We start from the raw sequence: 12,036 nt of genomic DNA, 5'->3' as shown, positions 1-12,036 counted from the left end.
TGGTTTATATTCTCATTTTTACCATAAGAATGCTCATTCTCAATACACTGCTTTGGGATGATTCACTGTATTGACACTTCTGTGTTGCTGCCTTTTCTCCATCTAACCTGATGAAGTTAATGACACAGTTTCAGCTGAGTTGAAAGACCTGTATGAGGTAATTATATTGGTACGAAATGTTAGTGTTACCTAAGGTGTTTACACAGTGTAGTGAAAACTACTAAATGCAACTTAAAAACCTTGGTTCTGGAAGAAGGCTGAATTGGAAAGGGATAAGTGATTGTAAGAGGTTCTTACTGCTTACTGTACAGCTTACTTACAAGCTGCTTACTGTAGCCTGCTCTTCTTATCCCATCATGGGGAGGCTGCTCTTCTACTGCCATAGTCTCAATGTTAAAATGGTGTCGTGATTCAGCCCCAGTTGGCAACTAAACACCATTCAGCCACGCGCTTACTCCCCCACCCACCAACCGTTGCTGCCAGTCCCCGAGCGCGATTGCTGCCTCCCTCCCTCAGCCAGCTCCTCCCAGTTAACATACTGGGCATGACGTTACATGATGTGGAATATCCCTTTGGCCAGTTTGAATCCGCTCTCTGAGCTGTGCCCCCTCCCCTCCCGGCTTCTTGTGCACCTGGCAGAGCATGGGAAGCTAGAAAAGTACTTGACTAGTATAAGCACTACTCAGCAACAACTAAAACATCAGTGTGTTATCAACATTGTTTTCATACTAAGCCCAAAGCACAGCATTATGCCAGCTACAGTGAAGAAATTTAACTCTGTCCCAGCTAAAACCATGACAGATGGCTAGCTCAAATGAAAGCAAGTGTAAGGTGCTGCGCCTGGGGAGGAACAACCCCATGCACCAGTACAGGTTGAGAGCTGACCTACTGGGAAGCAGCTCTGTTGAGAAGGACCTGGGAGTGCTGGACAGCAAGCTCACCCTGAGCCAGTAATGTATCCTTGCAGTCAAGAAGGCCAACTCTATCCTGGAGTGCATTAAAAGGTATGTGGCCAGCAGGTCGATGGAGGTTATTCTCCCCCTCTAATCTGCCCTAGTGAGGCCACATCTGGAGTACTGCGTCCAGTTTTGGGTCCCCTAGTTTAAGGACAGGACACTGCTTGAGCAAGTGCAGCGAAGAGCTCCCAAGATGATCAGTGGGCTGGAGCATCTCCCTTATGAGGAAAGACTGAGAGACCTGGGTTTGTTCAGCCTGGAGAAGAGAAGACTGAGGGGGATCTCATCAATACCTATAAATATCTGAAGGGAGGGTGTCAAGAGGACGGGACTGGACTCTTTTCAGTGGTGCCCAAGGACAGGACAAGGGGCAATGGGCGCAAGTCAGAACACAGGAAGTTCTACCTAAACATGAGAAAAAACTTCTTTCCTGTGCGGGTGCCAGAGCAGTGGCACAGGCTGCCCAGAGAGGCTGTGGAGTCTCCTTCCCTGGAGACATTCAAAACCCGCCTGGATGCGTTCCTGTGCCCCTGCTCTGGGTGTCCCTGCTCAAGCAGGGGGGTTGGACAAGATGACCTCCAGAGGTCCCTTCCAAGCCCTACCAGTCTGTGATTCTGTGATCTGCAAACACCAGTTCCATAAAACAGTTATCCTGGAGGTGCCTCGGGCTCACTTTTCAATATCAAAGCATATGTTTCTTAGACGTAGTAACTGAATAGAATTAAATGCTGAAAATGTTTTGAAGGTGCTGTAAAAAGAAGCAGCTGGCATTACATTACAAGCTTGTACTGTACGCTGGAGTGTACCAGGCGGTGCAATTTTAAACACGGTTACCAGCCTCTGTTAATTCACATAAACAGCTCTTTTCAGTTAGTTCAGAGCAGCTTGTATTAGCAAGCAATATTGGTTGTCTTTTGGTATAGAGCAGACGGCAGGGTTTGAGAAGCTTTTGGGAACAGAAGTGTATGCTTCATAGAGTATACAAAGTCCCCCAGGACTGTGTTTATTTTGTTTCCAAAGTGACCGGTTACTGCAGTGTCCTGCCATCAATGCAGAAACTAGCAGGTCTGCTGTGGGCAAAATTACAGAAAAGGTCATCTGTAGATTGCAGAGAAAGTGCCCTGCATCAGAGTAAGTACTCAGCAACTCTCACTGGGAATTTTATCCATGGAGTAAAATAGCACAGCAACAAATTATGGGATGCTACTTTTTAATAATGTAGGTACTGTTGCTTTACAGTTCTTGTACGAATCATATAAATATAGGTAAATGCTTCAGTTTCTCCATAACAGTCATGTGACTACCTATTTCCTGGAAATGTCAAAGTGGCTTGTCTGTGAAATGCTGAGAAAAGTCCTGTGTAAATGCCAAGTACATCTTCATTAACTTTAGAAGCATTATACGGCTTTTGAACCTAAGGGTTATATAATTGCTAATGAAAGCAGGGATCTAAATATGAACTGATATTTGAGCTAATTAACACAACGTACAAGACAAGAGAAGCCTGAAAAGTATTTAAGCAGTTATGTAGTTATGGTGTGATTAGTAACATATGCTGAATACCTCCAAGTGTTCACTGGGTATTTGTGCAAGATATTTTACATTTGACTGCTAAGAATACCAGATTTGCAAAGTGCTTCCTAAGGGTGTCCTCCTCACTTCTGACATCCTGCGTTCCCCTCTTCATTCCCCATGTAAGTGTTTCAGGATTAGCAGACTGTTGCATCATCCACACCTATCATCTGTTTCTTACCCTTAAGATGATTAGAGTTGTCCTTGTAAATAAAAATTCTTGCAAACATTAAATGAGTAATTGATATGAATCGATCTAAGCAGTTTCACTCTGTTTTAGAAACCTCTGTATGGGCCACATTTCAGAGTATGTCTATGCAAGATTAAAAAAAAATTGTGGTAAGAAACATCAGAGACAGACAATGAATCAAAATAGTACATAAAGTCACATTTTCCACCTGTGTGTGAATGACAACAAGGTACTCTGTCAGACTGAGATCTGTGTTGGGATTTCTGTTAAACTTCCAGTTACCATGGAGGTAAATCTTACTCTGCAGGGTTTGAAGATTACTTCTTTGTGGCTGTTTAATAACATCTATGACTGTATGTTCGGTCAAAGCATGCACAGCTGTTACATGTTCTGTGAAGTATTTAGATCTAGTACTAGATCTAGTATTTATATCTACAGGTACAGTCTGGGAGTTCCAAACAGCTGACGTGTAGCTTTTGCAGGCAATAGCCCCATGAACGCTCCTGCATCCCTCAGCTGACACGGAGGCAAGGTAAAGGGGCTTTAATATCAAGCTCAACAACACCGCTCTCTGTTCCAGAACCTGGAACAGGGTTGGGCTGTTGGGACGCCCGCAGCTGGTGGGACGCTCTCCCTAGTTAAGTGCTGCAAGGACAGAAGCTGTCCTGTGGCGAGCGCCTGCTCAGTTACTGGCCTCCTGCTACTTTTGAGAGGGTTTTGCCATGAATGGTGTGTGTACGTGCCAGTCGCCTATGCAAAGGTTATGTAACACCTTAGAACAAGAAACTCTGTCAATTCATTTACACTTTTGAGTCTGTAAATTTCTGCTTGGCAGGTCTATAGGTTTTGGTACAGCTGGTAATTAGACATTTTTAAACTCATTGTAAATGGAAAGCATTTCCAGGGGTATTACTACTTTGCACTGTGACAAGCTAGTGCTGTGCTCATCATCAGATTGGGCTACGAAGTGAACCTGGTGGTTTTCCACGTGCAGTGTGTGTAGTTAGTGGCAACCTGTGTTTTAAAAAAAAAACCAAACCCAAACCAGCCAAACAGCCAAAAACCCGAGGAAAATTAACATTTTGCTGCTTTCTAATAATTTAAGGCGATCTTGGTAAGAATGTGTCGACATGATATGATATAATTTGACATTTTCCAGAAAGCAAGAGGCTTTTCTTTCCAGGGCGAGATCCTGCCCCGCCCTCCCCGCAGCCTCCCGGGAGCTGCGGGACTCCCCCAGCACCCAGCCCTTCGCCGCCGCGCTCGGGAAGCGGCAAATCAATTTGCCCTTTGTGCGGGGGGGGGGGCGGCTGGAGTCCGTCCGTCCGCCCGCCGCCCGCCCCCGGCTCTGCCCGGGGCCGCCGCTTCCTCCGCTCTCCGGTGGCGGCGGGGCGGCCGTGCGGGGGGCAGCGGCCCCATCGTCCCGCTGGCTGGCCGGCCGGGAGGCAGATGCGTGAGGCGGCGAAGAAGGGCGGCGGGGGAAGGAGGACGGCAGGGGAAGGAGGACGGGAGCGCGGAGCAGGGGCTTGGCAGTGGCTCCCCTGACTGACTGCCTGACCGGCCGGCCGCCTTCCCGCCAGTCGCCGCCCCCGCTGTCCCACCCGCGCCGCATCCAGGGGGAAGCCGCCGCCGGGCTTGACGCGTCGCGGGCGGCCAGGGGCGAAGGTAGGGAACCGACCGGCACCTGCAAAAGCGAGCGAGGGAGGGAGGGAGGTGGGTGACCCCGCTTCCCTCCCTGCCGGCCTGAGGCCGGGCAAGGCGGGCTTCTCCGCCCCCGTGCTCTCGGGGGAACTGCTGGCGCGGGTGTTAATTGCGTTGTCTTCTGCAAAAGGGGAGAACTTCTCTCAGCTTTGGGATTTTCGTGCGATTTCTCTCGGTTCCGGGAGCTTGTGAATGAATGCCCGTTCGTTCCAGGGCTAAATAACGTGGCGATGTCATTTACTGGGGGTTTAATTTTACATACATAAAACTATTATTCTGAAGCCTGATCAAGGTTTTAATTTTTTCAGATAACATTTATTTAAGCATGTACTCTTTCAACAGGTATTTTAAGTCATTTTCCACATACCTTCTCTCCAGGTATGCTTTGCCATGTGTGAAGTGCAACCCTACAAAAGCTTCTAAGCCTTGAAGAGTCTACTACTGTGAACAGCCTTCTCGCTTTGCACGTTTGAGCCCTTAGTATTTAATCTGAAATACATAAACTAGATATAGAAACAAATATCAAAGTCTCCAAGTAGCCACAGTCCATAGTTGAAACAGTTACATTTATTATAGAGAAAAAGAAATCCCAGCTAAAGTTGTTTAAAGTTTTATACATCTGTCTCTTGTAATCAAGGTACTTTAAAATTCCAGGGCTTGCCATGTGAATTCTGTATGAATCATGTCTCATTTTTAAATGAATGGGGTTTCACACTGAAAATATTCATGGCATATTAAAGCAATATCCGTGGCCTGGCTTAGACTAAGAAAAATTCACAAAGTTCAGCGTGGAAGCAAAGCATTTATCCTCATTTCACCTCTGTGTCCTGGGTTTCTAGATGTTTCTTCTCACAAATTATGTAGTTATTCATTGTTTGACCCTTCCAGGGCTTTAAGTTTAGTGAAGTGAGTAAATGCCAGGTGGCCAAGTTCTGTTCCCAATTACTTCAGACTTTAACTGTGGTAACTCTATTTGTTTCAGAGCTGTTGCTCTAGATTTACCTGACTGTAACTGGATACTGAATTTGTTCAATAGTTTCTGTCGTATTTTGTGAATTTTGTCAGCTCAAGCCAGGCTTTTAATACAGGATTTGTATGTAAATTGGACAATGCACAATTTAACTGATTGTCTTTTTTTAATAGGACTTGTAGAATTGGAAATATAGATCTAACACGTGTTTTTAGTAAAGGCAAGAAACTACAGTGCTGTTTTGTGTGGCTAAAAGCTATAAGCATTCAGTTCTGATGACCTTTTTACTGGAAATTCTAGTATGACAGAACTAAAAGCTTTAGGGAAACTATTTTATGTGTACACACATAAATAGCCTTGCAAAGTCAGGATGAGAAGGACTTTTAAAGTTAAAAAAAAGCACCAAAGAATTCTATTAGTGACATTCTGAAATAGAGACAACTTAAATAGCTCGTATTTTCCTCTCTGGTGTCTGGACCTCAGAGGTTTCACAGATTTCTGCATCTAGCTTCCCCTTAGGGTAAGGTGGGCTCCACCATGGTCTAGGACCCCAAGGAAAGTTACAGGAGGCCTATAGAGAGCTGCAGGGGTTTATCATGGGACAGATGATTATTGTTTCATAAGTCATGGTCTTGGTTTGATCCTGTTCTCAGTTAATGTATCTTTAGTGGGCATTTAGGTAAAGTTTGCCTGCAGTGTAAAAAACTAGGAAGAGATATTTTAAATTATTAAAGTCTGTAAAGGGAAAATGCCCCATCTTTTCTATTATACAGAAATTTGATGTCTGAGTGACTAGAAATGGATTGGGAAAAACTTACTTAAATATTGTCACATGACTTCTAAGTGGAAGCAAATTTGATAATGCTTGTTTGGAGTGTCACTTTTGACAGCAGCATCCTTATTTTGGAGAAAACATATGGTTTAAGGCCCAGTTTTGAAAGTGAGACTGAAAGAACTGTTTGTCATATGAGGGGAAAGGTAAGGTAAATACTCTCAAGTCTGCTGAGCTGCAGCCTAATCTAAATGGTATACAAAGGTCTAAAGTCTGTAATCGTGAATTCTGTCATGACATTTCTTCACTGTGTTTCTTTGTAATTAATAATTTTTCCAAGTAAATTTCAATTCACTCTTTTAAAGTTTGGAGCACGATAGATTTGCACTGACATGCATGCATTACATAATACCAAGAGGTATCCATATGCAATAATGATTAAGAATAAGAGTAAAAGGTAGAGTACCTTTAGACTGAGAGGACTGAATCACTCACCACTAATTCCAGTGGATGTAGCTGGCTGAAGCAGCCCATCATTTTGTAATGTGCCATTGTATTGTGCATTCAAATGATGTGGAGAGGCTTGAAAGCTGTAAAACTAATCATTCCTGACTAGCAGCTGAGGACATGGTCATAAAAATTTCTTCCTTACAAGAGGTTAAAATAAAGACTGCACCTTGTTAATTACCAGATAGTGCAATCTGGCTTGCAGGAACTATAATAGGTAAGAGAAAAGTCTACCTGATGTCTTAACATGAGGAAGATTTTGCTCACAACAAGCAGGAGTGACATCCAAGGGCATTAATTACTTTAATATGGTATAAATGAATGAAGATGCTGGCATAGGAGTGATTAGAGGTACTCAATGCAAAAGCGAAGATGGCTGGATATTTACTGGGAAGCCTGCAGTCAGTTCTACAGAATTTGAATTCTCCTGAATTTTACTCCTAGGACTTCAGCCATTCTTTGTGGAGGAAGATAGTGATTTAAACTCACCGATCTTGAACAGCTGCTCAACCTTTTTTTAGTTTCCTTTGCAGAAGAGGAGCTTGTAGTTGTAAATTTTATTGCTCCTTTAAACAGGCTTTTTCATGTTATAGTCTCTTTTTTCATGACCATAACAGAATCTGATTCTGAATTCTTGCTAGTAGGAAGTATTTACATGTGTGGATGGATTTTAGAAAACATTTGCTCAAGGTTTAAGTGTGTTTTACCAAATATTGCTTCAATTTTCATCTTTGAAAAAGTGGAAAGACATTTTAAGTATGGAACTAGAAGACAAGTTTCTGGTCCAGTGTCTAAGAATCTAATACTTGCTTCTGATGTCATCAAAGACAAATGAGTTAAGTTTTCTGTAACTGGGTTTTTTGGGTATAATATGGAGAAAAAAATTAGAGGAATATTCTGAAGCTAGCTCAAAAAAAAATGAAACACTGCATGATGCCTAGTGAATGGAAGCTATATAAGTTCTTAAGATATTTAGTGGAATTGTATATAGAATTACTATAAAGTAATTCCTATAAAGTTGGGTGAAACCTTCCTGGTCAAAATACCCAAACGCGAGAGTATCCACTTATATAGAGATCGGTACTTTAGTTATGCGATTTATTTTTGCAGACAGTATCAAGACACTATTTTACTTGATTTAATTGTAAAAATCAGATTGCTCTGTAAAATACTTTGGTTACAGCAATCCCGGTATAAGTCAAAATTATTCCAAGGATGTCACAGGAGGCAGAATTTGAGTACTCAATAGCTGAGGATGAGTGATACCACTGCTGAAATGTGGACATTACAAATAGGCTTTCCAGGAATAACATCACATCACTACCCACATGCATCTGTGGTAGTTGGTTGAGCTTTTACAGAAAATTCACAGGCTAGCTAGTTAATATTCATCCCTCAATTACATATATAACAGTGTAGATGCTGAGTGACAGAAGAACTCATAAACTAGTTGGAAATGCGTTTTTTCTTTGTCTCACTTTTTCCTCTATCCCATCTTCTTCTGTCCCATATGCATCCATATATATACACATATATACACACCAATTAGTCTCTCCAAGTGAAACAACCTTCAAGACGCCAAATTTGGACTGGCTGCTCAGGTAAAATCAGTTGTTGTTGTTTGTTTGTTTGTTTGTTTTTTTATTTTAAATTTTTTCATTTTTATTTTATGACTTAGTAAAATGAGGAATAACGTAGTATGAAAATCATTTAATAACAGAACTGGAAATAGGCTACAAGTCTGCTGGTTCCCATCCATACTGCCTGGACAGTGGAAAAAATGGAAATTTACATCATCTTTACTAAATGTCAGTAGCAAAGAGCAGAGTAAACTAATCAAACTGTACAGTCCCACAGGATGTTCAATTGCTAACAGGGATGACTTATCTGGAAGTGGTTATGATACCCATTCTGTCTCCTTCAGTGGTTTTGCTGTCTGTGGAGCAGCAGCCTCGCTATGCTTTACAGCTTGGCATGTTAAGGTGAAACACCAGTTTGTGATCTGTGGCAGACAGCTGTAGGACAGAAAACCATACGCTGTACAAGCATATATCCAGTATAAGCTATCTCACTGATGACTTTTCACTTCCAAATATTCTATTCTATGTTTGTGAATGTGTATGCATTTTATTATGCATATTTTGCTGGCATTAAAAATATGACAATTATTCAGTTTCTGAGAGTGACTTTAGAACTTAGTGTTTGTGCTTTTTAGGATTTCAGCAAAATACAACCCGACAACCTTCACTGTAGATGCCCTATTGTCAGGGAAAAGGGGTGTTAGTGAGAATAAAGCATCCACAGGTCTGATGTCTCCTGCATCCTCAACTCCACACTTTAAGTACATTGTAAGCAGATTTTAAGGAAGACCTTGAAATGCAAAATTAACTTTAAAACTGTTACTTTTTCAATGTGTGGGTTAAGATGATGCTTTTTTAGGCCTATGTTGAACAATTGTCTCACTCAAATCTTATTAATGATCCAGTATACACAGAGAGGTGTATTACTCCCAATAAATGTAAAGGATTTAAGAATTGGTAAAATAGATCTTGGGTTTATTTATATTATGCAAAAGTTTCTGGAGTGTTTCAGATGATACTCTTTCCATCTATAAAAATAAAAATAATTTCATGAGATGCTTAAAACTCTTTTCTGGTTACAGAACAACTGGTTGTTGACTTCTTCAGCTTACAAGAAGGCGATATAGCAGATGAAATTTCAAAATAGATACCCTAGCTTCTCCAAGTAATTATTTTACAAATAAACTGGAACTCTAATTTTGGCAAAAAGGTTAACTGTCAAACTTGGCAAAATCCTGTGGTTCCATGAAAGTATCTACTGCTTTTTGGAACAAAACAGGCATAGTTGTGTGGACAAAAGTGTCTTTGTGGAATAGAATACATTCTCATGCTTTTTAAGCATTTGTTCCTGACACTGAAGATTAATATATGAAAATCAGACAGAAGCAGAGAGCACACAATATAATGCCTGTGTCTTAAATTCAGTTGAGGTTTTTTGAAGAAAATTGTTATGGTCTTGTTATAATACATGGTAGTCTGTAATAGCCTAATAAATTGAAAGTTTCATAAGAATTTTCACCATCATCTTGTGTCTGAATGTTGTCTTTGCATACTCATAATTTAATGCAATATTCTCCTTTCCTGATGAAATTTTTATGTTTGGTTTTAGTACAGAGTTTGACTTTCCTGGAAAGTTTATGGGAAAATCCTTTGCCTGGTTTTGATTTAAGGAAGGAAAAAAGAAAAGTACTTTTCCCATTTGAACCATAGCTGGGGAGAGAGGCTGCTGTTACATAAGTACAACCATACAATTTGCCTGTTTTAGCCTGGCTGTTTCTCATTGAGTGTTTAATTACTTTATAAATACAAGATTGAACAAATATTTTTAAAATCTGGTGTCTTTTTCTAGTTTACTCTTAGTTGCCTTATGCTGTTTGTTTTTTGAAAGAGTTGTACCTTGGTTGCTACCATGTGGTGAGGCTTTGTACTTCTGTGCTTTTAAACTGCTGTAAATTAGCATGAATTAACACAGATATTACACTTGCCGCTACTTTTGGTGGGGATAAGGCTTCCTAGGATGCTTAGTTAGGTCTTAAGGGAGACAGTTGTACCCACTGTGTAAAGCAGCGTTTGTAATTGAAGAGAATGAGACTTTTTGGTGGTGGACTGCAGCAGCGATTACAAGATCCTTGATCACACATGAGCTCTGTAACTGGAGCACTCTGGTAAGTTGGAAGAAGTTGCTGCCTCTCATCTCGCAGAAATAGGTCCTGAAATCCCAATGCTATAAATACCTATGAGAGTGGCTCCCTGATTTGCCTACCCGAATAAAGATGGAATATTCCCATACCTAAAGCTTTCTACGGTTGTGTGCAGGATGGTGGACTTCAGTAATGTAACATAGCTGATATCTCTGTAAGAGGTTTTAAAGCTGTATAGAAAATCATAATATGTAATATTATTAGATCTGCTTGCTCTGTAAGACTTCCTATTTTGGTCTTGAAAAGTAAGCATGTCCTAAACATTAAAAATTTACTTAATTTTTATTAAAATTGGGTACAAGATCTGTCAATTCTTAAAGCCTGCTGAAGTCCTTCCACTCTTTTAAAGGAGTCCTGAATGAAGCTACTCTGAGAAAAGTCTTTTTGCCCAGAGTAAATTGTGACCTGCTGTATCCCACTATTGAAGCCAGCTGGGGGAGTATGCAGGTTGAGTGATTCAATTGCAGAGAGTTTCTGTGTGTCACTTCTGACATGTAAACATCAGTTCAGTTTGTAACTTTAAGCCTCTCTGTAATCTGCTCTGGGCTTTGCTGGGAAAGTAATACAGATACTGAAAAGTAAAGCAGGATCTGGCATTACCTATAGAAGTTAAGACTTATTAAAAACAAATGCCATGGCTCTCATCAGAGTAGGAATTTAGTTATGTCATGGCTGTTTCTCCTTTAAAATGTGTAGGTATGTAATTTTTTTTTTCTGGCGTGCAAGGAAGAATTTGGCCTGCAGTGTGCATCAGAAAGATCAATAATACAGGGGTGGTATAATGTACATTTTTGTCTCAGAAATCTGAGTGCTGTTACATTACATTTGTTTTGCGTGTGTAATTGCCTATGCAATTATCCTTTAGAAAATGTGTTCACCTTGAGTTTTCACCAAAAGTTTTGCTTGTCTTTTCAGAGTAGTTTCTACTTTTAAACTCTATTAAAAAAAAAGATATGTGACCTTACTTGGCACAGAAGGTCACATATCTTGGCTTTCCATCTGGTTAAGTAATTCAGTTGAAAAATGAGCTAAGCAACAGAGCCATTTTTGTGAGTGCCTTACAAAAATACTTGCTTGAAATGCTTTCACTTCATAGTTCTTCACAGCTACCTTCCTCCCCAGTGCTAAACACAGCCCTCTGTCTTCACTGTATTTTGTGCCTCAGAAAAAATAAGTAGCAGTCTCTGGGCTTGCATACATAGGAACATTCAGGAAAAATATTCCAAATTAACTGCATGGACATTGTGGAATATTAATTTAAGCTAACTTTAAATGCAAATTAATTAAATCACATTCAAATCTGATATGGATACGTTTATTTGGAAGTGGCTTTTGTTTGTTTAGCTGACTTCTAAAGTGAATGAAACATTTTGCAGTCACTTTTAAACTCTATTTGTGGTTTAACTAATACATTTTAAAAGCTTATTAGTCTTATTAGCTTATTACAGTTAGTTATATAGAGTTAGTTATTATAAAGCTTATTAGAGTTAGTCTTCCTGAATGTTCTGGCTACTAAACCCTGCTAGGTTTTGGTAGGGTGAATGATGAAGTTACGATGTCTAGTTCTCTGTTCTGCTTCTCTCCTTA

At 40.6% G+C, this 12,036-nt stretch overlaps 1 protein-coding gene across 1 annotated transcript in view; it reads left to right on the top strand.

Moving 5' to 3' along the window:
* The first annotated feature begins 4,302 nt into the window (after positions 1-4,302).
* Positions 4,303-12,036, top strand: part of RNF144B (ring finger protein 144B) — an 89,814-nt gene continuing 82,080 nt past the window's right edge. Inside the window, exon 1 of the mRNA XM_075083931.1 lies at positions 4,303-4,383. The gene's annotated coding sequence lies outside the window, so the exon portion shown is untranslated. The remainder of the gene's footprint in view (positions 4,384-12,036) is intronic.

This window comes from Phalacrocorax aristotelis, chromosome 2 (assembly GCF_949628215.1).
Source record: "Phalacrocorax aristotelis chromosome 2, bGulAri2.1, whole genome shotgun sequence".
Lineage (NCBI taxonomy): Eukaryota > Metazoa > Chordata > Aves > Suliformes > Phalacrocoracidae > Phalacrocorax > Phalacrocorax aristotelis.
This window is presented reverse-complemented; position numbering and strand designations above follow the sequence as displayed.